Source organism: Tachyglossus aculeatus, chromosome 2, assembly GCF_015852505.1.
Source record: "Tachyglossus aculeatus isolate mTacAcu1 chromosome 2, mTacAcu1.pri, whole genome shotgun sequence".
Classification (NCBI taxonomy): domain Eukaryota; kingdom Metazoa; phylum Chordata; class Mammalia; order Monotremata; family Tachyglossidae; genus Tachyglossus; species Tachyglossus aculeatus.
In genome coordinates, this window is record NC_052067.1 from 108,874,508 (window position 1) to 108,897,526 (window position 23,019).

A 23,019-nucleotide genomic window follows, 5' to 3' on the forward strand; every position below is an offset into this window, starting at 1 on the left:
GATTGAGTGCGTTGAATCTAATGTACAGCATTCCTGTTTGATGTGGAGGTGGATGGGCAGCCACTAGAGGTTCTTGAGGTGTGGCAAAATAAGAACTGAATGTATTTTTAGACAAATGATCCGGGCAGCAGAGAAAAATATGGACAGGGGTGTGGAGGGACAGGTGGCAGGGAGGTCAACAGGGAGGTAGACGCAGTAGTCAAGGTAGGATAGGATAAATAAATTGAAACTATTTTAGCAGTTTGACCAACGTGAAAAATTCTAAATGATGAATAAAGGAGTGCAAATTGTGGGTTAAACCATGAGACATATTAGTATTTTATAAGGGATCTCAATGATACGATGTTTCATGAAGAAAACCTCACTTTCTTGGCTGTGACATAACTAATGTCGTCATGTACATATTTCTAGACTGTGAGCCTGTTGTTGGGTAAGGACCGTTTCTATATGTTGCTGATTTGTACTTCCCAAGTACAGTTCACTACACACAGTAAGCGATCAATAAATATGACTGAATGAATGAATGCATAAGTGTTTGGGACAGTATGGTAGCAATTTAGATGGAAAGGAAATGGTAGATTTTACAGATATTGTGAAGGTAGAACTAACAGGATTTGGGGATAGATTGAATAGGTGTGTTATATGTGAGAGATGAGTTAAGGATAATGCCAAGCTTATGAGCATGTGAGATAGGGAGGTTAATGGTATTGTCTACAGTGATGGTAAAGACAGTGGGAGGACAGGATTTGGGGGGAAGATGAGGAGTTCTGTTTTGGACATATTTAGTTTGAGGTGATATAGGGACATTGAGGTAGAGATGCTCTGAAGGCAGAAGGAAATGTGAAATTGCAGAGGAGGAGAGAGTTAAAGGCTAGAGATGGAGATGAAAGTGATAGTAGTTGAAGCCATGGGAGAGTATGAGTTCTCCAAGGGAATGGGTGTAGATAGAGAATAGAAGTGAACCCAGAACTGAATCATGGGGGACTTCCACAGTTAGAAGATGGAAGGCAGAGGAGAAGCCCACAAAAAAAATTGAGAATGAGAGGCCAGAGAGATTGGAGGAGAACCAGGAGAAGAAAGCATCAGTGAAGCCAATTTAGATGATATCTCCAGGAGCCATTGGAAAATAAACAATAGAAGATGGCTGTCAGGAAGGGAAGAAGGGAAAGGACAGGTGTTTTAATAAGGTATGAAGGAATGAAGTCAACTCCCTTTGCCCTTTGTGTGTGGCTCTAGAAGGGCTGTCATCTCTCACAGCTCTTTCACAATCCTGCTGCCATTGCTGCCGTCCTTGGGAAGCTTAGGATCTTAGTTTTTTTCTGTCTCTTCCTGTGCATTCACATTTATCCATGATTTCTGCTTCATTTTCACCTTTTTTAATTGTTTATTTTTGCCAACATTTGGCCTTTCAGAGCCCCTTCTACTCAAACAGTCAATGAATCATTCCAGAAGTGGTACTTACTGAGTAACTACTGTGGACTGGGCACTTTACTATAAGTGTTTGGGAAAGTACATCAGAAGCAAAGGACCTGGTACCTGTGCTCAAGGGGTTTACAATCTAATGGGGGAGACACTTACTGGGGGAGGGTTTTGGTTTTCTTAACCCCAAGGCATTTGGCCACTGCTCAACTTCCCATCTAGACTCAGAAATAAGTCCACATCTACAAAACCACTTTGGCATGGGTCTGGAGACTTCCACAGTGAATTCTGGCTCTCCTGTTACATTCCATCTCCTGCCTTCTGCTTTCCTCACTTTCTAAGTGCAGCAGGGCACAGAATGGTGGCTTTTGGGGGGTGAAGAACAATAAAAAGATAAATCTTTTTAACTCTCCAAAATGGGACCAACCTTATTGCTAGTCCGGCTAAAATAGGAATTACCTTGGAAGGCCTAATAAATTTATGGTTCTGGGCTTATAGACTAAGATGGGACTCAGTATCAAAAATCAGCTGGTAAATCACTTTGAAACATTCATTTGTAGATGGGAGTAAAACTTGATCAGAGAAATGTGAGGAGGACACATTTTGGCAGCTTGCCTTCTTGAGATTAGAAGATCCTGGGATTTCCCTCAGGATACATTTTTCTCTTTGTTCATAAGAGATGACCTTGAGTGGATCTTGTATTTAAGAGTTATGTGCTGACGTAATCTTTCTATTTAAAAATTGATAAACACTTTTTGGTTTCCTTTGTTTTTCTCTGTCACATCCAGATGTCTCTTCCCACTGGATCACTGGGCAGTTTGCAAATGCACCCAAACCCCATGCTCTCTGTGTGACTGTCTTATACTCAGCTCCAGGAGTGTTGTATAGATATCACCTCTGACTTCGAGTCCATAAACAAAGTTCCTTGAGGGCCTGCCGGCAAGGTGAGTCCAAACTATTCAACATGAATAGAGGAATGTACCATAAATCTGCATTTAGAGTAATGTAAAGAACCAGTTTACAGCTCTGAATGATTGTCCTACATCCATCTGCCACTATAACTGATTCTAATGTCCTTTTTAAACAGAGAGTTTTATAGTAATGCAAATTATTGATTTGTCTTAATCTGTAACAATGATGTGCACAGAGCTTATGTATTTCTATGTGCCAGGGATAGTATTCAGTTTTCCAGGGGAAGAACAATTGTCACAAACATGAAATCAAATTGAGTATTAAATGCCAATATGCAATTCCTTTTCCTCTGCACCATAATCTAGCTCCTTTACAGAAAATTATCTCCTAGTTGTCTCCATTTTCATTCTCCTGCCCTCTAAAATTAGAGCCTCATTTTATACCCATTGTTTCTCACAGGCTCATCTAATCACTGTGCCTCATTCTTAATTCCCTTACCCATGAACCCAGGTGAAATTTCTTCCTCCTGCCTGGAAATCTGTATCCCCTCATGTGCAGTTCTTCTCATCTTCAGAATCCTTTTGAAATCCTACTTCCTCCAAAAGGCTTCCCAGGATTAATTTTCTTCTCCACACACTGCACAGAGCTCAATATAAACAACTGATTGATTGACTGGCTGATTGATTGATTCTCCCAAGTCACATCCTTCTTACTCATTCCAGCCCTTTTCCACTCACTTCTCATTGTACGCATTTTCTGTCTCTGCTGATAGACTCCTTGTGAGCAGGAATCAAGTCTTCTATTATACTCTCCCCAGCACTGAGTACAGCGCCCTTTACCTGGTAAGTACTCAATAAATGCTATTGGTTGAATTATTTATTTATATTAATGTCTGTCTCCCCCATTAGACTGTAAGCTCACTGTGGGCAGGGAATGTGTGTGTGTTTATTGTTGTATTATACCTCCCAAGCGGTTAATACAGTGCTCTGCACACAGTAAGCACTCAGTAAATATGATTGATTGAATGATTGAATGAATGAATTCCCTGACTAAATTTCATGAGATCAGAATCAGTTCTAAATTCTGATGCTTTGTAGATTTAGGGCAAATCCCTTCCATTATGTGCCTTAGGTCCCAGTTGATGACTTGTAGATAATATTCCTTCTATCTCTTTGAGAGTGGTATGTGAGCGTTCCTCAGACTAATCATACACACAAGACATGTAAAACATTTTTTCTTTTGAAAAAATAATCTGTTATGAAATTGTAAAGAGGTTTTACCCCAGGGCAGTTTTATGGTGCACTAGGAACTTCTGGTTCTAAGTCAAGTGCCTTGGAAAATTCATTATTTGTTTAAGGCCAGCTAGGATTTGAATAATTATCTGGTGAAAAAAAGCATGAGTGAAGAGGACCTGATTTGAAACCTACTTTGTCACCTGAGCAAATTTCTTGACCTCTTCCAGCCTCATTTTCCTCATCTGAAAAATGGGAATACTTGCCTTTCATGATCTCACAAGTATGTTATTATGCTCATCCTCTAGATTTTAAACTCGTTGTGAATGGGGACCATGTCTAGCAACTTCATTATACTTCATTATACTGTACTCTCCGAAACACTTAAAACAGTGGTTTGCACACAGTCAGTACCGTAACCTTAGTACAGTGCTCAGCACACAGTAAGCGCTCAATAAATACAATTGATTGATTGATTGACCTATTTTGTGGCCTTGGCTAAGACACATGCTCTCTGGGCCTCATTTTTATTTCATCTGTAGAATGAAGATAAGGTAGATTGTGAGCCTCTTAAGAGACAGGGCCCATGTCTAAGCTCATAACCTTGTACTTATTCCAGTGCTTAGCACATTGTATGTGTTAGATAAATGTTACAACAACCGTTGTTGGGTAGGGACCATTTCTATATATTACTGACTTGTACTTCCCAAGTGCTTAGTACAGTGCTCTGCACATAGTAAGCGCTCAATAAATACGACTGAATGAATGAATGAATTTAAGGTGGCACTAGGTAACATGGAATCTGAAAAAACTGGCTGATCCTCAAAATGATTTGCTTATTATTGATAATAGCTTCTCCTCTTTGTTTTGCTATTCAAAAGCTGCTCTTAATGGTTACAGGGCTTTATGTAGCTTTCACTTTTTTTTAAATACCATATTCTTCTAAGTTGCTCAAAAATATTGACCCCTTTCCTCATTGCTGTTGTAAAAGCTGGCCTGTCCACTGATGGTATTTCCCTGTTGCTCACAAATGTCTCATTGCTTCAGATTCATTCATTCATTCAATCATATTTATTGAGCACTTACCGTGAACAGAGCACTGTACCAAGTGCTTGGGAGAGTACAATACAACAATAATTTTACTTTATTACATCTTTAAAACTCTTCTATGCTCTCATTGCTTTTGGTCACCCAGCTTATGCTCAGCATCCAGTGGCTTTTGCTGTTACCATTACATTTTATTCTCCACATTTCCCACTCTAAAAACATATGATGCAACAAACAATGTCTTGATACTGGTTGACTGACCTGTTTCCCAGACCCCGGGACCAGTGTTTCTATGATATGCTTACCCTGGGGAGTAGCATGGGCACGGGGAGGACCCTAGTTTATTAGATGTCAAAACCTTTCCCTGATACTCACACTAACTCCTATTAACTGGAGTTTCAGTAGATGTTATGTGTCAGGATATGAAGGTAGATTTCAGCCCAGAGGGAACTGTGGGTGAGGATCTGAGATCAGCGTAAAGTCCAGAGGGAATTGGGCGTTAGTTACTGAGAGGAGAATTTGGCTCTGGTTTTGCAGCTCATAAAAACAAGCTCTTGTTCCTGTGCATTTTGTTTTCTAGCAAGACAAATATGACAGAAAGAAAATAACTTCCAGACCACAACAGAACATTAATAAAATTATTTCTAACAATAAATTAGAACTGTAGTTTAATTATTGTCTTTTTCCACATGATTTCCTACTTGACCTCTTTGTAAACGTTTTACCACTTATTCTTGATTTTTCCTTTATATTTCATCAGCCTACATTATTTACACATATAAATGTGATGTGTTTAGCATTCTGTTAGAATAGAACTGGATTTTAATGAAATATCAAATAAGGATCATAATTTCATGTTATTTACCAGTGTTGATGATGGTCAGTAGAAGATGTTGAACAAAGAAATTAAACAGATATTGTGGGTTGTCAAGTATCATTCATTTCTTGTTTCCTCTTTTTCTTATCCGTTCCTGCCTTCCTATTCTGCTTTGCCTCTCTCAACCCGTCCTCATACGCCCACCTGATTCATTTTTTAGGCAGTTCATATATTAAATATCCCTGCATGTTTTACACAAATTCTATTATTTGTATTCAGAAATTCAAAGCAAGTGATGTGAACATACAAATCATTCCATTTGTAAATTCACGAATCTACTTACAGTTGCCAATTTCTGTGTATTAAACTCCTTTCAAAAGATTTACATTATGTGCATGTTAGAAAATTATGACATTTTATTTGCTTGATTGTTCATTTATTTTTGAGGCAATTAGTTCACCCTGAGCTTTTTATAAGGCAAAATCATTGTATATAAAGACCAAACAATGAGAATGTTCCAGAATAACACAAAATGGTGTTCTTTCATTCAGCATACTTATTCTGGTCTTCCAAGGTTAGTCTTTCATTGATTAAGTCCTTGCAGAAATCAAACCTGGAAAATGTATATGTGTATCTTTCTCATCTTCCTTCTTTCGTTTTCCATGCCCACTCTGGTCCCCAGAGACTTCAACATCCACATGGATGTACCCAGTGACTCCTCTGCTGCCCGCCTTCTAACTTGCCTTGCCTCCTCCAACCTTCGCCTCCACCCCACCTCACCCACTCACCAACTTGGTCACACCCGCGACCTCATCATGTCTTGCTGCTGCACTATCTCCACCCTCACCAACTCTGGAATCCCTCTTTCTGACCATAACCTTCTCACCTGCCTCCTCTCTCACATTTCTTCCCCCTGTAAATCTATATTACTCCCCCAAAGAGACCTTCACTCTCTCGACCCCATCCAAGCTCTCTCAGCACATTCATTCATTCATTCCATCATATTTATTGAGCACTAACTGTGTACAAAGCACTGTCCTAAGCGCTTGGGAAGTACATCACACCCCACCTTGCCCCCCTATCCTCTCTACCCATTCTTGATGACCAGATTATTGCTCTCAACTTTACCCTCTCTACTCAACTCACTTGCTCCCCTTTCCCTTCATTGCTCTTGCACCACTAACCCACAGCCTTGGATCACTGCCACTATCTGCCTCCTGCGCTCTTATGCTTGAACTGCTGAACACTGCTGACAAAAGTCTAAACACCAGGCCAAGTTTGTTCACTTTAAAGTTATCCTTTCCTGCCTTAACTCTGCCTGCTCCTCTGCCAGGCAAAACTATTTTTCTTCTCTTATTGACACTCATGCCCATCACCCCCGTCAGCTGTTCCGGGTGTTTAACTCCCTCCTCAGGCCCCCTGTTCCTCCCCCTCCTCCATCTCTCACCCCCAACGATCTGGCCACCTACTTCATTAGGAAAATTAACACCATCAGATCTGAGCTCCCTAAAGTCACCCCTCCCCCTTCTCCATTGCCCCAGCTCTCAACCCTCTCCTCTACTTTCCCATCCTTCCCAGCAGTATCTTCAGATGAGATCTCCTGTCTTTTCTCAAGTGCCACCCCATCCACCTGTGCTTCGGATGTCATTCCCTCTCATCTTAAAAAAGCTCTCAGCCCTTCCCTCCTCCCCTCCTTAACTTCCACCTTCAACCCCTCATTCTCCAAAGACTTCTTCTCCTCTGCCTTCAAACATGCCCATGTCTCCCCCATCCTAAAAAAATCCCTCTCTTTACTCAACTGCCCTTTCCAGTTATCACCCTATCTTCCTCCTACTGGTCCTTTCCAAACTCCTAGAAAGAATCATCTACACTCGCTGCCTCGAATTCCCCAACTCCAACTCTCTCCTAGACCCCCTCTAATCTGGCTTCCGTCCCCTGCACTCCACCAAAATTGCCCTCTCAAAGGTCACCAATGATCTCCTTCTTGCCAAATCCAGTGGCTCCTACTCTATCCTAATCCTCCTCGACCTCTCCTCTGCCTTCGACACCATCCCCTTCTCCTCAAAATGCTATCCATCCTTGGCTTCACAGACCCTGTCCTCTCCTGCTTCTCCTCTTATCTCTCTGGCCATTCATTCTCAGTCTCCTTTGCAGGCTCCTCCTCCCCCTCCCTTCCCCTTACTGTAGGGGTTCCTCAAGGATCAGTTTTTGGTCCCCTCTCCTCTCCATCTATACTCACTCCCTAGGTGAACTTATTTGTTCCCACAACTTCAACTATCATCTTTCCACAGAAGACACCCAAATCTACATCTCCTCCTCTGTTCTCTCACCCTCCCTCCAGGCTCGTATCTCCTCCTGCCTTCAGGACATTTCCGATGTCCACTCACCACCTAAAGCTCAACATGTCCAAGGCTGAGCTCCTTATCTTTCCTCCCAAACCCTGTCCTCTCCCTGACTTTCCCATCACTGTAGACAGCACTACCAACCTTCCCATCTCACAAGCCCACAACCTTGGTGTCATCCTTGACTCTGCTCTTTCATTCACCCCACATGTCCAATCCATTACCAAAACCTGCTGGTCTCACCTTCACAGCATTGCCAAGATCTGCCCTTTCCTCTCCATCCAAACCGCTACCTTCTTGGTTCAATCTCTCATCCTATCCCAACTGGATTACTGCATCGGCTCCTTTCTGATCTCCCATCCTCCTGTCTCTCCCTGCTTCATCTAGTCTTCACTCTGCTGCCCAGATTACCTCTGTACAGAAACGCTCTGGGCATGTCACTCCCCTCCTCAAAAATCTAAAGTGGTTGGTTGCCTATCAACCTTTGCATGAAACAAAAACTCCTCACTATTGGCTTCAAAGCTCTCCACCACCTTGCCCTCTCCTACCTCACCTCCTTTCTCTCCTTCTACAGCCCAGCCCACACACTCCGCTCCACTGCCGCTAACCTCCTCACTTTGCCTTGTTCTCACCTGTCCAGCCGTCGACCCCTGGCCCACATCCTAACCCTTGCCTGGAATGCCTTCCCTCCACACATCTGCCAAAACTAGCTCTCTTACTCCCTTCAAAGCTCTACTGAGATCTCACCTCCTCCAGGAGGCCTTCCCAGACTTAGCCCCCCCTTTTCCTCTGCTCCTCCTCTCCCCCCTATCTCCCCCACTCCCTCTCTCTACCCTACCCCTTTCTCATCCCCACAGCACTTGTGTATATTTGTACATATTTATTACTCTATTTTATTATGATGTGTATATAGCTATAATTCTACTTATCTATTCTGATGATATTGACACCTGTCTACTTGCTTTGTTTTGTTGTCTGTGAGCCCATTGTTGTGAGCCCTTCTAGACTGTGAGCCCATTGTTGGGTAGGGACCATCTCTATATGTTGCTGATTTGTACTTCCCAAAGGCTTAGTACAGAGCTCTACACCCAGTAAGTGCTTAATAAATATGATTGAATAAATGAAAGAATGTATCTTAGAGTCCCAGGCCAAGGAAAAACAGACCTGAATTTGGAAATGATTGTGCTGAGTTTAACGCCTGATTCAGAGAGCTTTCAAACTTAACCCACTAAATTGACAAGTGGAACATGGAACACATCTCTGGCAAAAGTAAAATCAAATGAACTTTAAATTATATAGAAGTCTGATAAATTAGAGGATTTTTTAAAATCTAAAATCATATACAAGCTTGTATAAGTTCCATTTCTATCAGACCAGGAGTTCAACAAATTTATAAAATAGGACTGTAAATCCAGTAGAAGGTGTTGAAATTTCGGAGTCAACGTAGCAAATCTTCTGAAAATATTAGAAAACTGCCATGAAGCATTCAGTCTTTGATACGTATTACACTAAAATATATTTTTTAAGAATAATGAAGGCATTTATTAAACGATGACTTGGATAATTGCACCTGTCCCACCTGGGACTCAAAGTGTAAGAGGGAGGAAGAACAGGTATTTATCTCCATTGTACAGTTGAGAATCCAGAGACACAAAGAGGATAAATGACTTGTCCAAGGTCACAAAGCAGCCAAGAAATGGAGTCAGGATTAGAACCTGGGTCTCTTTACTCCCTGGCCAGTACTTTTTCCACTAAGCCATGATGAATTTTTTTTATTGGTATCTGTTAAGCTTAACTATGTGTTAAGCACTGTCCTAAACAATGCAGGCCGGATATAGCCTCTCTTTCACATAGGGCTCACAATCTAAGTAATAGGAAGAACAGGTATTGAATCCCCATTCTGCAGTTAAGGAAACTGAGGCTAAGAGAAGATAATTGATTGGAGTCAGGATTAGAACCCAGAATTCTCAGCTCCCAAGCTCATGTTTTATCCACTATTTCACAATGTTCCTCGATGGCTTTCTCTGGTTGGCTTTCTTAAACGGGCTTCCCTTCCAACACACACACACACACACACACACACACACACGCACGCACGCACGCACGCACACACACACACACACACACACCCAAACAGCCTTTCTATGCACATACAAATGTTAGACAACTATAAAGCCTGGCAATTCAATATTTTGAACTCTAATATTTGGGTATGGGACTGATGGTAAACAATGAATAAATAAAGTTTAAAATTGGCAATATTTTTGAGACGTAGTATGACCTAGGGGATATAAGCATGTACCTGGGAGTCAGAAGGAACTGGGTTCTAATCCTGGCTCCACCATTTGTCTGCTGTGTGACCTTGGGCAAGTCACTTAATTTATCTGTGCCTCCGTTATCTCATCTGTAAAAACGGGGATTCAGTTTGGAGCCCATGTGGGACATGGATTGTGTCCAACCTTTCATTCATTCATTCAATTGTATTTATTGAGTGCTTACTGAGTGCAAAGCACTGTACTAAGTGCTTGGGAGAATACACTATAACAATAGACACAGTCCCTGCCTGGTTACTTTGTATCTATCCCAGCACTTAGAACAGTACCTGCCACATGGTAAGTGCTTAACAAATACTATTTAAAAAAAACAGTGCAAATAGATCACATGAGGATTATATGACTAAACTATACAATAAGAAAAGAAGTGATATTCACTTTATTGTAATGCCCTGTTCTTGGTCATTCTCTAGGTGGCAAAGAGTACATGGGTGAGAAAGATCTCACAAACTCATATTGTAACAGACACATAAGGAAAGATGAAATGATAAAAGCACTGAAACTATATAAAAGACAAGGGCAAGGATAAAAGTTCTACTCCAACTCCTCAAGGGAATTAAAAATAACATGGTTATCATGCTGAGGAATACTTGAGTCCAGTCCTGCCTGGGAGAGGGAAATTTAGATTTGTGCCTTATTCTCCTCCTCTAACCTGCCCACTTGCCCTTGCAGAGGAAATGTTCAAACACTGGATCTCATCCTTAGTGTGGAATTCATCTTCATATTCTAGAGAGCCTGGTTTCTGGACCACATCTTGTGGGTGAAAGTCTGTAACCCAAAGAAAGATGTTGGGAATCAGGTGGGAGGGTGTGGTGAGCCCACAAGCTGCCTTATTAATGACTGCTCGTGGGTCCGTGGACAACAACAAGGAAGAGACTTGCAAAGGCACTGAAGACAAGTGCCTACTAGAGAACAGGTTGTTGCCAGTTTGTGGGGGCAGAGCATGGAGGGAGGTGTGGCCTTCTTGCCCTGCTCTACCCAGTAATGGGCCTAGACCAATCAAAGCAATTACTGCTATGAAGGACCACAGCTGTGACACCTAAGGCAGATAAAGGGAGGCCACTTTAAATCACAAGGAGGCATGCATGCAGGAAGCATCTGGAGCAGAAAGTCCCCAGAGGAAAGCACCTGAAGAAGCATGCAAGAGAGAAAGCAGAAAGTGGCTGAAAGCAGAAGCAGGAGAGAACAGCACTCAAAGGAAGCAGCACTGGTGCATGCAGAAGGAAGTATCTGGAGCAGAAGAATGCAGAGGTGAAGCAACAGAATGCAGCAGCACTTGAAAGCAACAAGAAGCAACACTGGCAGAACAGGCTCCTTTGAGCAGCAGGCAGGTAATGGGCCCTTAGTGGAATACGTGAGTGAGGGTGTGTATGTGTCACTCCCTTGCACGTTGGTAAAACTAAGTAAAAAACTTTCCACAGTAACCATTGTGGTCGGTGGTTTGACTCTACTATGTGTCGCTGAGGCTCTTCCAATCCAGGAAGGTCTTGGCTGGTATGAGCTGGGGAGTGTTCGCGACAGAGGACAGGCCAGTGAGGAAGGCCAGACAGAGGCAGGAGAAGGGGGTATCAGCTAGAAGTAGCTTTGTGGGGCTGTCCTAGGGAAGGCCAATAGAAAGTACCTTCAAACTCAGAGAGGCCTCTCTTTTATGGTATTTGTTAACCACTTACTATGTGCTAGGTACTGTTCTGAAGACTGGGGTAGATACAAGCTAATCAGGTTGGACATAGTCCCTGCCCCACCTGGGACTCACAGTCTTGATCACTATTTTGCAGATGAGGGAACTGAAGCCCAGAGAAGTGAAGTCAGACAGCAGATAAGTGGTGGAGTCGGGACTTGAACCTGTCCTTATAACTTCTAGGCCCATATTCTATCCATTAGGCCAGCCATTCTCTTCCCGGCCATTTACAGCACTCAGATGGCTGGCGGAGATTGATATAAGGTCAGAAGGAAAAATTACTTCCCAAAAGCCATGAGTTTGCATTAATATCCCCAGTCTCTTCTCTCCATTGGATTTCAGTATGGAGATAACTATAATTAACAATCATGACATTTGTTCAGTGCTTACTAGGTGTGAAATACTGTTTTGGGCATGTGGGTAGATACCCAATAATCATGTTGAACCCAGTCCCACATTGGGCTCACAGTCTAAATAGGAGGGATAACAGGTATTGAATCCCAATTTTACAGATGAGGAAAGTCAGGACAGAGAAGTTAAGTGACTTACTCAAGTTCACACAGCAGAAGTGAAGGAGCTGAGGTTAGAGTCAAGGTCCTCTGAATCCCGGGCCCATACTCTTTCCACTAGGCTATGCTGACTCTCATGAAGATGAAAACCTGAAGAGCCTGGAAGTGTCCCCAGTTAATGTAACTAATTCCTCAACAGCATTCAGCTTTGATTCAAAAACAAGGTTTGGTGATATGTAGGGCTGGTTGAATGTATCCGGTCAATAACTTTGGTTTTGGTTTTCTGTGATTTAAGAGCTAGTCTGTACCACTGCTGATTTACTTACCCAGTTTGTACCTACATCATTTGCACTTGTTCTTGGTTACATTCTCTAGTGAACAGTCACTTCTGAATAACATCTTCAAGGATTTTTTTTATGCAGCGTGGCTCAGTGGAAAGAGCCTGGGCTTGGGAGTAGGAGGTCATGGGTTTGAATCCTTGCTCTGCCACATTCATTCATTCAGTTGTACTTATTGAGTGCTTACTGTGTGCAGAACACTGTACTAAGCACTTGGGAAGTACAAGTTGGCAAAATATGGAGACGGTCCCTACCCAAGAACAGGCTCACAGTCTAGAAGGGGGAGACAGACAGCAAAATAAAACATGTGAACAGGTGTCAAGTCATCACAATAAATAGAAGTAAAGCTAGATGCCCATCACTAACAAAATAAATAGAATAGTAAATATGTACAAGTAAAATAAAGTAATAAATCTGTACAAACATATACAGGTGCTGTGGGGAGGGGAAGGAGGTAGGGTGGAGGGGATGGGGAGGAGAAGAGGAAAAAGGGGGCTCAGTCTGGGAAGGCCAACTGGAGGAGGTGAGCTCTCAGTTGGACTTTGAAGGGAGGAAGAGAGCTAGCTTGGCGGATGGGCGGAGGGAGGGCATTCCAGGCCAGGGGGAGGATGTGGGCCAGGAGTAGATGGTGGGACAAGTGAGAATGAGGCACAGTGAGGAGGTGAGGAGCAGAGGGTGTGGACTGGCCTGTAGAAGGAGAGGAGGGAGGTGAGGTAGGAGGGGGCGAGGTGATGGAGAGCCTTGAAGCTGAGTCTGCTGTGTGACCTTGGGCAAGTCACTTGACTTCACTGAGCCTCAGTTATCTCATCTGTAAAATGAGGATTAAGACTGTGAACCCCACAGGGGACAACCTGATACCTTGTATCTACCTTGGCACTTAGAACAGTGCTGTGCACATAGTAGGCACTTAAGAAATGCCATCATCATTATTATGATTGTTGACTATAGCTTTCCAAAAGATTGGAATTGTATTTTGATCCCAAAATCCAAGTTTCTAGTGTTTTCAAGCATGCTCTCGTAGGACATTTTGAATGACTGGATCCATTTTACCTTATTGCTTTAAACACAACTATCCTCCAACGATGGCTTGTTGAGCAACTGTAAAGTATTTAAGTATCTTGTGACAGCCAAAGACGTTTAGCCTTCCAGAGTCCAGGTCTATTTATGATAGTTGCTTTGGATAAGTCTCTGAAGACCATATGGAAGTTTCATGTGGATTTGTAAGCTCTTTCACTAGTGTGTAAGCTCCTTGAGGTCAGGGATGATGTTCACCAAGCATTTAGTATAGAGTGCCACATACAGTAAGCCCTTGATAAATACCATTGATTGAGTGCTCTGCACACAGTAAGTGCTCAATAAATATGATTGAATGAGTGAATTGAGTCTTTGTTTTTCTCCTGATTCCGCTATGAAAGAAAGACAATTTCCTCTTGGCCAGATTGTGACCTGGAGTTACACTCAGAGCACTTGGGAGCACCTGTTTATGTAATCCATGATAATGATGGTGGTGGTGGTATTTGTTAAATACTTATGTGTCAAGCCCTGGGATAGATACAAGCTAATCAGGTTGGACACAGTCCCTGTGCCATAGGTGGGGTCACAGTCTAAAACCCCATTTTGCAGGTGAGGTAACCAAAGCACAGAGAAGTGAAGTGACTGCCCAAAGTCACACTGCAGACAAGTGGCAGAGCTGGGATTAAATCTAGGTCCTTCTGACTCTGACCCATGCTCTATCCACTAGGACATGCTGCTTCCCCAAGACTTTGATTTTCTACCAAGATTTAATTCATTAAATTGTATTTATTGAGCACTGTATTAAGTGCTTGGGAGAGTACAATACAACAATAAGCACATTCCCTCACAACGAGCTTGCCAAAGTGCTTTCATAATACCATCATCAGTAGGTCTAGATATACGAAGCTATGCAAGAAGTTTTGTGGCTTTCTAAGCTAGCCACCTTCCACTCCAGATAAAGTTGAGAAAATCTGCTTCCAGAGTATGACAGGTCTCTGAGTTTGGTCCAGAGAATTGGAGTGTTTAAGTAGCCAAACTACTGAAGCAATAGTTCTGCCCTTCAGATTTCATTCCTCCTACCTACAACTGTGAGCTGTCACACACTTAGGGTTTTTGAAAAGGGAAAGAAGGAGAAGGGGAATACTCTCATTCAGGGATTTTGGCTTTGGGATCTCTGCCACATTGAGAAGTGTCAGTCAATCATATTTATTGAGTGCTTACTGTGTACAGGGCACTGTTCTTAGTGCTTGGGAGAGTAGAATGCAACAATACAATGGACACATTCCCCGCTCACAGTAAACTCACCAGTGAATTGTCCACAGTACAAAATGGTGGCTACTTTGAGACATAATATCCAACTTCTTGAACAAGTTAATATAATCTCTCTATCATTCCTTAACATCAAATGACGGCATTTGAACAGCATTGGGTAATACTTCCCAGACCATAGTTTCACTGGATTGATCTATATAGAGAACGAAAGATGGCAGAATAATCACTTAGATGCTGTATGGTGAGCTGAAATAGGAAGGCACAAAGACAGATGATACATCATGAGGCTTAACTTCCAGAGGGTAGCCTGGCTGTAGATTACAGAGAGAACTAGAGTAGACTAGCTAGCCTCACATATGGCTTTCAGGAAGGGAGTGGCTAGTTCAAAGCAAAGAATTTGGGAAGCATTGAAGGTCAAAAGAACATGCCCCAGTGATATTGAGAGGAAAGTGTGTTCCTAGAGGAATAAGGGCATGAACCATGCCCTTATGACAAACTTGTGGATGAGGAGCAGTTAGATAACTGGGAAAGATCAAAGAGCATAAACTGTAGCAGAAGAGAGCTCCACTGCCATTTTTGATAGAAATGAGATGATAATGCACCTTCAGGGAAAAGTATTTAATGCTTTTACCTAGATAGGGACAAGCTGAACTTTGTGCTACAAAGAGCAAAATATAGTTCTGTCATCAAGCACAGGAGGTGAAAATGAGTATCATGCAGTGAAGAACCACAGTAGTCAAGTAAAGATTTTCTAACCAGGATTCACCCATCACCTGAATAGTTTGTATGTTTAGATTTTAGTAACTCTTGACATAGCTCACAATGCATTTTTTTTTCCTGAGCAAATTTTCTAAACAAAAGAGAAATGATTTAAACATTGACACAGTTTTACAGAAAATTAGATATTTCTGTGGGGGAGTGTGAATCACCTCATAAAATTAGTCACAAAGGAGAAGGTTAGTCCTGGAATCTAGAGGAGTACAGACATGGCATTTTAAATATACAGTACTCTAGTTGCCATTCCCACCCACTAAGCTGAGTATAAAAATAGTTGGATGGCTAAAACCAGAAAAAGATGGAACTCTAGGTCAATGCAATAGGCTTTGTTTGTTGCTGCCTCAGTGTGACATTCCTACTTTAGTTTTATTGTTGGCAGAATCACTGAATCTAACAGTCTTTGCTGTTAAGTTTCTACTTCTGACTGACCAGTCTGGACACACCCAGTGCAACATTTCAGCTTTTCAAGCCTATCCCTTATCCCCTCAAGAAAAAAAAAATTGACTTCATGACATGTAAATGAGTGGATACTTAGACCTCAAACTTGTCCAAAACAGATCTCCTTATCTTCCCACCCAAATCCTGTCCTCCCTGTGACTTTATCATCACTGTAGATTTATTGCTTTTCTCTAGATAGGGACAAGCTGAACTTAGTGCTCTAAATAAAGAGCAAAATATAGTTCTGTCATCAAGAGCAGGAGGTGATGTGTTTAGAGTCTAGTATCTCTTGCCATAACTCATAATGCAAGTAGGCTCATGTAGATGGCACCACCATCCTTCCTGTCTCACAAGTCCATAACCTTAGCATTATCCTTATCTCCTCTTTGTCATTCATCACATGTATTCAATCTATCACCAAATCCTGTAGGTCCCACCTTCACAACATCACTAAAATCTGCCCTTTCCTCTCCATCCAAACTGCTACCACGTTAATACAATCACTCATCCTATCCCATCTAGATTACTGCATCAGCCTCCTTGCTGACCTTCCAGCCTCCTGTCTCTCCCCTCTCCAGTCCATACATCACTGCTGCCCAGATCATTTTTCTACAAAAACGTTCAGTACTCCATCACCTTGCCCCCTCCTACTTCACCTCATTTCTCTCCCTCTAAAACCCAGCTGCTCATACTTCACTCTTCAAATGCTAACATTCTCACTGTTGCATCGATCTTGCTTGTCTCACTGCCGACTCCTAGCCTACGTTCTGCCTCTGGCCTGCAAAGCCTACCCTCTTTGAATCTAACAGACAATTACTCTCCCTCTCTTCAAAGCCTTATTGAAGACACATCTCCAAGAAGCCTTGCCAGACTAATTCCCACTTTACCTCATCTCTCACTCTCTTCTGTGTTACCCTAACTTGCTCCCTTTGCTCTTTCCCCATCCTAGCCCCACAGCACTTATCAAATATCTGTACTTTTATTTGTTCGTATTGATGTCTGACCTCCTCCTCTAGACTGTAAGTTCAGTGTGGGCAGGAATGTCACTGTTTATTGTTATATCATACTTTCCCAAGCAATTAGTACAGTGCTTCGCACACAATAACTGCCCAATAAATATGACTGAATAATAATAATGATACCCATAGTATTTGTTAAGTGCTTACTATGTGCTGAGCACTGTTCTAAGTGCCGGTGTAGATATGAGGTAATCAGGTTGTCTCATGTGGGGCTCACAGTCTTAACCCCCATTTTCCAGATGAAGTAACTGAGGCCCAGAGAAGTGAAGTCACTTGCCCAAGGCCACACAGCAGGCAAGTGGCAGAGTTGGGATTAGAACCCATGTCCTTTGACTCCCAAGCTTGTGCTCTTTCTACTAAGAATGGATATTTAATATCAAGGTATGGTTGACTGACAGTGAAACAATGTCCATAGTCAATCAATGGTATTTATCAAGGGCTTACTCTGTGCACTACACTATACTAAATGTTTAGAAGGGTTCAGTATGACAGAGTTGGTAGAACAATGCCTATATCCTGCTGTAGAGGAGTCTTAGTTAATTAAATGAACAAGGATTGCCAGATTTGGTATGTGGAAATCTCCCCATTCTTTCCCACAACACTTACCTCTGGAGGTTTGGACTGGAAGAGATCCCAATTTTAATTGTTTCAGCTCTGATATTTTGGGGCTCTAAGACCCAATTAATCAATTAGTGCTATACATTGAATGCTTATTTTGTGTAGCGGACTACACTAAGCTCTTGGGACAGGGATATACAATAGAATTGGTAGGTACAATCACTGTCATCAAGGAACTTACAATCTAGTCGGGGAGACAGACATAAAAGTGCTTAAGGGGGATAGACTCAAATGCAGAGACAATGCAGAAGGGAAGGAGAGTGTGGTGGAGAAATGAGAGGTTAGTCAAGGAAGGCTTCCTGGAGGAGATGTGATTTTAGTAGGGTTTAGAAGATGGGGAAAGTGATGGCCTATTAGTTATGAAGGGAGCAGGAGTACCAGGCAAAATGCAGGAGGGAGGAGGTAACCAAGGGAGCAAACAGTGGGATGAGACAGAGGGACAGTTTTTACATTGGAGAGATGAGTAAGGTTAGGTAGGGTGAGGAGAGCTGAACGATTGAGTCAGGTAGTCCAGGGAGACCCATATAAAGATAGGAACATGCATAAACCAGAAAGAAAAGGCTCAGACAACAGCTTCTCATTCCATTTTCTCATGGTTAAGTGGAATGTCCAGACTTAGTTATACTCAATTGCTTCCCTTATGTGCACTTCATTATTATGTCTGTCAGCCCCATTAGTCTGTTAGCTCCTTGAAGACAGGAATAGTGTTAACCACCTTTTTTCTGGGGCTGAGGTATTTTGGTAATCATAATAGCTGTGGTATTTGTTCAGCACTCACTATGTGTCAAGCAATGTACAAAACACAGGGATAGATACACGATACACATATCAGGACAATTCCATGTCAGCATGGAGTTTACAGTCTAAGTAGGAGGGAGCAGGTATTGAATTTTCATTTTACAGATGAGGAAACTGAGGGTTCTGAAGTTAATTGACTTGCCTGAGGTCATCCAGCAGGTGTGGCAGAGCTGAGTTTAGAACTCAGGTCCTCTGACTCCTAGGCCTGAGTTCTCTTCACTAGGCCATACATTTTCTCTAATCCTCCACCCAGCAAAGGACAAATGTAGCCATGTGGCACAGGACAATGTTTCCATGCCCACGACGCAGAAGGGCTTGTCATTCTTACATTGGTCTCTTCACCTAGACCCATGCACTCCTGAGGAACAGCTCTGTTCGTACATAATAGATGCACCAGTGGAGCTGTCCTTCAATTTTGAAGGAAAACTCCATGCGTGGATCTGTATATATGTGTTTAGAGATTAACATCATATATTTGCATCTCACTGCCCTCACAGTAACCATACCAAAAATCTCCAGTGGCTGCCAGTCAACCTACGCATCAAGCAAAACCTCCTCACTCTCGGCTTCAAGGCTCTCCATCGCCTCGCCCCCTCCTACCACACCTCCCTTCTCTCCTTCTACAGCCCAGCCCGCACCCTCTGCTCCTCTGCCACTAACCTTCTCACTGTGCCTCATTCTCACCTGTCCCATCATCGACCCCCCCGACTCAAGCCCTTCCCCTGGCCTGGAATGCCCTTCCTCCAGACATCCGCCAAGCTAGCTCTCTTCATTCCTTCAAAGCCCTACTGAGAGCTCACCTCCTCCAGGAGGCCTTTCCAGACTGAGCCCCCTCCTTCCTCTCCCGCTCCCCATCCCCCTGCCCTACCTCCTTCCCCTCTCCACAGCACCTGTATATATGTTTGTACAGTTTTATTACTCTATTTTACTTGTACATATTTACTATTCTATTTATTTTGTTAATGATGTGCATCTAGCTTTATTTCTATTTTTTTCTGATGACTTGACACCTTTCCACATGTTTTGTTGTCTGTCTCCCCCTTCTAGACTGTGTGCTTGTTGTTGGGTAGGGACCATCTCTATATGTTGCCAACTTGTACTTCCCAAGTGCTTAGTACAATGCTCTGCAAACAGTAAGCACTCAATAAATACGATTGAATGAATGAATGAATGAACCAAAGCCCTACTTGAATAATAGAATGAAGTTTCTAGCCTGATTACTTTTTTCATTTGGGAATGAGGCCAGATCTTGATTCACATGTTTGGTTTCTGGTTTAAATATGTGTATTTTTGGGTACAGATAACCCTTAATCCAAAGATGATGTTGACAATAACATTTTTTTCCCCAAAGTACCATATAAGACTATACAGAGAAGTTAGGCTTGTGATGTTTAAATTATTACAATAGTAGCATCAGTGGGTAGAAAACAATCCTGCAGCTAAAGTAAATCACTGGAAGTCACACATTCCTTTCAGCTGCTGCAAAAGTAATAATTAGAACTGGGTTTTTTGTTATGGATATTATGGAATCCAAGGCTTCTGCATTTTGTGAGTTTTAGTGTGTGGGTAGGTGGAGATACTGAGAAGAGTGATGAAGACAATAAAAGTTAAATAAGCAAAACAAGTTTTGTGGAGCAGTTGTGGGAGGTTAATAAAGAGCAAGAACTCAGTGATCACAGAGCATGTACAAAGGGTAAGACCATAGACTGGCTGTGAGTTATAATTCCCTCTGGGCTAGTTATGAATATGTTATCATGAACATAAAGAATGTTACAAGCATGCACACAAATAGGTTTAGAAACCCAAAAGAAGTTCATGCATATTGATTAAATAGAATTCTCACATCAAAAGCAGTTTTGGATAAGGTTAAGGGCAGTGACTTAATTGCCATCTTCGAGGAATACCCTTGGGGTGTCTGGACAAATGGACATAAATTGTCCAAGCAGGGGACAATTTGGTTGGATTTCTCACCAGAGAAGGGAGAGGCACAGTGGCTGTAAAAGCCTGCTCTGGCTTTGTAGCACTAATGTGTCTCTGAGCCAAGTTGGACCAGGTGCTAAATATGTGGGTTGGCTGGATGCTGGCTGAGGCTCCTTATACTAGTTTGGAAAGAGTTGCCAGTCTCTGGCCAGGTACGACAGGGGCTTTAGTCGGCTCAGAGGGGTCTGAAGCAGGGACAGACAAGAAATACTGCAGCCTGGGCCTGACAGAGGGAGCCAGAGGAAGTAGATGGTAGAATTTGAGAAGTGACCATACTGGAGAGGGTGAAGAGGGCATGGGATGGGGAGATACAGAGACACATAGAGACAGAGACATACTGAGGTAGGAGACACGGAGAGGATGAGAAACTGAGAGAGAATGAAATGGAAAGACAGACATGTATATAGACAAAGGTATGTATATTTATAATTGTTATTTTTAAACACTTACTATGTCAGGCACTGTACTCTTCCCAGACTAAGTCCCCCTTTTCCTCAGCTCCTCCTTCCCTCCCCATTACCTCAACTTGCATCCTTTTCTCTACTCCCCACCCCTCCCCAAAGCACTTGTGTGTGTGTGTGTGTGTGTGTGTGTAAGCATACACATATCTATAATTCTATTTATTTACATTAATGCCTGTTTACTTGTTTTGATATGTATATATCTATAATTATATTTATGCTGATGCCTGTTTACTTAGATGTCTGTCTCCCACCTCCTAGATTGTAAGCTTGTTGTGGGAGGGGATTGTCTCTCTCTACTGCTGAATTGACTTTCCAAGCACTCAGTACAGTGCTCCGCACACAGTAAGTGCTCAATAAATATGATTGAATGAATGATTCAAGCAAATGGGGTTGTACACAGTCCCTGTCCCACGTGGGGCTCACAGTCTCAGTCCACATTATACAGATGAGGTAACTGAGGCAAAGAGGAAGAGCAGTGACTTACCCAAGGTCACAGAGCAGACAAGTGGTGGAGCTGGGATTAGAACCCATGACCTTTTCACTCACAGGCCCATGCGTTATCCACTACACCATACTGCTTATACATATATTCAGTCATATTTATTGAGCGCTTAATGTGAGGAGAGCACTGTACTAACAGCTTAAGTATATGTATGCATACATATCTATCTATCTATATATATATAGAGAGAGAGAAAATGAAGAGGCCCATAGAGAGGTGAAGATGAAGTAGGGAGTTGGGGCTGGACTGGCACAGGCAATGAAGGACAAAGAGAGAGAGTGTTCTGACCTGTTGCTATTCCCTTAGAGATGTGAGTAGTCCACCAGAACTCCAGAGGAAAAGGGCATAGAAATCCAGGCTTGACCCTGGCAGGTTAGAATACCATTTTCCGGGACTCCTGCTTCTGGACCAGTGTCAACAGGTATTTAGGCTAATGTCTCTTGCTCCTGCCATCAGGAGGACAATCATTCTGGTCACCCACAATGTAAAGACAAATACAAAGAGGGAGGAGTGGGTAAAGCAGAGACAAAGAAAGGTGCATGCAAGAGAAGAAGGGGTAGAACATGAAATGGGAGAAATGAGGCTTGAGTGTGGAATGCCATGGCCTAGTGGAAAGAATAGGGGCCTGGGAGTGAGTAGTTCTGGGTTCTAATCCTAGCTCTACTACTTATCTAATGTGTGACCTTGAGCAAGTCTCCTGATTTCTCTGTGCCTGAGTTTTCTCATCTGTAAAATGGGGATTAAATGTCTGTTCTTCCTCCTTTTTAGGTTGTGAATCTGATAAGGGCCAATATTCTTTATCATCATCATCTCTAGTCACTTTACAATCTCTAGCCTCACCATTTCTGAAATTCCATTCTCTCACAACAACCTGCTCACCTGTCTTCTGTCCCCCACAAACCCTTCCTGTATATCTGTCTGTTCCCTGCTGAGACCTCTTATCTCTCGATTCCCTCCAATTTTCCAGTGTCATCGTGCCTCATTTGGCCTTCATACCCAGTCTACCATCCCTTAATTCACAAATCCACATCCTCAACTCTACCCTCTTTCCATCCTTTATCTCTTCATCTCCTATTACAAGCTTGCAGCCCTAGATTACCTCCAGAGTATGCTTCTTCTGCTCTTGTGCACAAGCAGAAATTCAATCATCAGGCTGACCTCAAACATCCTCTCCTATTATTAGGTCAGCCCTCTCCTCTGCTCATGCTTCTCCATCCTTATTAGTCCAATTCCTATTGCCACTGCTAGCTGTTTCAGACTTTTAACTCCCTCTTCAAATACCCTGTCTCCCTGGCTTTTCCAAATCTTGTCTCTAGTGGTCTTGCCACCTATTACATTGATAAAGTTGAAACCATCAGGTGTCATCTCCCAAAATTTCCTCTTCTCCTCCCCAGCTTCCCCCTCCTCCTGCCCACCTCTTTGGCTCCCTTATTCTACCCTGCAATATCTCAAGAGGAGCCTCCTGACCTCGTAAAATCTGTACCCTCCACCTGTGCCTGTGACCCCCGCC